We start from the raw sequence: 3332 nt of genomic DNA, 5'->3' as shown, positions 1-3332 counted from the left end.
TCATTTTTTAAAAAATTAGCTGTGGCATACTAAGAGCCACGTGGAATATGTAATCATTGTTGAGGCACAAGAAAGATAGGTTCTTAGATGTATGGGCCAGACTGACACGTGTGCCAACATGTGTATGGGCCAAGGTGCCAAGCTCAAGAGTGGATTTGAGATGGAGGCCGTCTTGTCGTGTTTGTTGTATGTTCATGCTGTTTATTCATTTTGCCCGCTTATTTTAAGGCATGGCCCCTAAAATTGAAACACATTGCAATCTCAGGTAGACCACACCAGAGGAATTAATTGACCATTACACTCCTTACACTACAACAAAAAACCGTATAAACGGCATTTGCGTTGCACGTTTAGCGGCGCTTACGAAGACCGAACAATGGATATCGTACCATATTAAAAAAAAAACTCTCTCACATCTCTCTCTCTCTCTCTCGCTCGCTCTCTCTCTCTCTCTCTGCAACTCCACGACTCTCCTATTTCCTACCCGTCTCTCTCTCTCTCTCTCTCTCTCTCTCTGCAACTCCACGACTCTCCTATTTCCTACCCGTCTCTCTCTCTCTCTCTCTCTCTCTCTCTCTGCAACTCCACGACTCTCTCCTTCTCTCTCTCCTCTTTCTCTCTCATGGCTGCTTTGGGATCTCTCCGTAGTATCTAGATTTGCTACTCTCTTGTTTCCTAGGGTTTTGGATCTGTTTTCTGCACTCTGCTGCAGTTCGGTCTTCTGCTGCTGGTGAATCTCAGATTCTCAGGTATGATCTATTTTAGAATACTTGATTAGGAATATGTTTTGTTAAATACAAATCCCTAATTAGGGATTTGCATTATAGAATCCATTTTTAGGGATTTGCATTGTCGAATCCATTTTTAGGGATTTGCATGGTCGAATCCCTAATTTAGAAGTGCTTATTACATCTGCAGATTCTCGAACCAGGGTTGTTGATGGTGTTGATCTGATTCACAAGTTCAAAGGTATTAGCTAAAACCTTCATATATATATATATATATATATATATATATATATATATATATATATATATATATATATATATATATATATATATATTGTTCCTATTTGTATCTTGTCCATCATTTTTTGTTGAAACTGTTTTAGGATTTGAGACGAATCCCCAGCAGATAGTCCATTCTGGAAAACAAATCATTCTTCTTCATTAGTCTTCCTGTGTGCATGACATGCATTAGAGCAATATAATAAGGATGAAGAAGTGGAGATCTAGCAGAAGTTTGTTGTAGCCATTGATTTGTTTCATGCACTGTGGCATCATCCTCTGAATAGCCACATCTGTTTTATGGGCCAGGAAATCTAGATGGTGGATTGTGATTGATGGATGGCTTGGAATATTGGCACCTATGCTGGCACAGCTTAATGGTGTGGACGATAAACCGTCCTCTGTTTTGGGGTGAGGCAACAGCATCATTGAAACCATTTGCCAATGTATTAGCCACGATTGATGGGAAAAAGAAAATGCAAGTCCCATTGTGGTTTTGCAGGACTGTTTAAAAGAAGAAAAGAAGAATTGTCTGATTTTTGCTATTTTTTCACTCTAGCCCATCCATGGGGTGGGTCCCACCAGATAAATTGTTTAATCACCGAGGATAGTTGCGAAGAATGATGAAGATTGCGCGAAACTGAAATTTATGTGAGATCTTCAAGCATTATACTAGTCCTTTAATCCTTTAAGATATAGCCATTATGTAATGGCTGAATCAAGACGAGATTTGGGGAAGATTACTTGCTCTCGTGGAGGAGAGAGGATACATCCATAGCAAAGAATAAAGGATATATACAATAACTTCTCCCTCCCAGGCATATTATATCTGTAATTGGATGTCATATGTGCAACCACTATAGTCCTTTGTTGATCTCTTCCGGGTCATCCAAGTGACTTCAGAAAAATGTCTGTTAGTTAATCTTTTCATGTTACAAATGAGGTATAAACTTACTTGAAAGATTTCTTGTAGTTGATTATTATAATAAAGATTTCCTGTAGTTGATTATTATAATAATAATGTTACAAATTATTTTTGACCTATCAAGTCTTATAATAAAGATTTCCTGTAGTTGATTATTATAATTCTGTAATTAACTGTTGAAGGACGGTTGCTAGCACAGCAGGCATTATCTCAAATATACAGCTGTTATGGCTATTTTTTAAAAAAAAAAAAAAAATCTGTCTAGGGAATTTTTCTTTGGAGAAGTAAAATGTCAATAGCATTTCCATTTCAAAATCCAAGTGTTCTACATTAAAGAAATATGCTTGGAATTTTTTTTTCTCCTCAAAGGATGTTTTTAATATGGCAAGTATGTCTTACTGAAAGTCAAATGGTAGTAGATATGTGCACTGTTTGATTTACGAGGAGAACGCTTTTGTAACATTATTATTATTATTTATTTTTCTTACTGAATGTAGGATCAGTATATACTGGGGTGGATTTTTGTAAAAGGCTATGCGGTGTCTCAGTTATTAGAAGGTAGACTGTCATAGTTTGTTGCGAGTTCTATTATCAGTATTATTTCCACCTTTTAAGTATTGAACATGAAGAACATCTTATTTATGCAATACCTCTTCCCATTTTTCTAAACCACTTGCATCTTTGAATGTGTGGATTTTATTTGGATGAAGAGGTCACGATCCAATGAGTTTCTGGGTTACTTGGAACATTCTTTTTAGTTTTTGGAATCTATGTGCTGGTAAGAATGCCAATCAATGGAATCCTGGCATGTGCTTCAGGACTTTTGCATGATATGAAACATTGGTTGTTGTTAATTTTTTTTTTTTTTGCATGATATGAAACATTGGTTGTTGTTATTTTGCATGATATAATAATAGACTTTTACTGCTCCCCTTTCTTGAACTCAGACTCTAAAAATCAAAGGCTCTCTCCCTCCTCTCCTTTGCCTAGAAGCATCTCATTGCATGGTCTCCTCAGCACTACACATCTACAAAGAAACTTGGATCACCACTTGCAATATTAAAATAAAATAAAATAAAATAAAATAAGAAAAAAATCTTCGTTCAGTCTACCAAATCAGGTACCATGTCAGACCATATTTTTTGACCCACACGAATCTTAGTTGACACGATGAAACTAGACAATGGGAATTATCAGGTGTTAAACCCTGAATGATGGTGTGTGAGATCTGGAGCATTCATTTGTTGGGACCTAATGTGGATAGCCTGTTTGGTGGACACCTAAAACAGAGTTCAACTCGCTTTATTTAACAATAGTTATGTATTTTAGATCTTGATCTCTAGTGCATAATGAATTAATGTTACCGTTAAATAAAATGGATGAACTCGTTTTTAGGCGTC

General features: G+C 36.3%; 1 long non-coding RNA gene across 1 annotated transcript; it reads left to right on the top strand.

Moving 5' to 3' along the window:
• The first annotated feature begins 855 nt into the window (after positions 1-855).
• On the top strand, positions 856-3008 carry LOC131228231 (uncharacterized). The gene is made up of 3 exons (XR_009162758.1): positions 856-969; positions 2430-2490; positions 2880-3008. It is a non-coding gene; the product is annotated as an uncharacterized LOC131228231 (long non-coding RNA).
• The last annotated feature ends 324 nt before the right edge of the window (positions 3009-3332 follow it).

Source organism: Magnolia sinica, chromosome 2, assembly GCF_029962835.1.
Source record: "Magnolia sinica isolate HGM2019 chromosome 2, MsV1, whole genome shotgun sequence".
NCBI lineage: Eukaryota > Viridiplantae > Streptophyta > Magnoliopsida > Magnoliales > Magnoliaceae > Magnolia > Magnolia sinica.
Note: the sequence above shows the minus strand (reverse complement) of the source record. Positions and strands in the feature narration are given on the sequence as shown.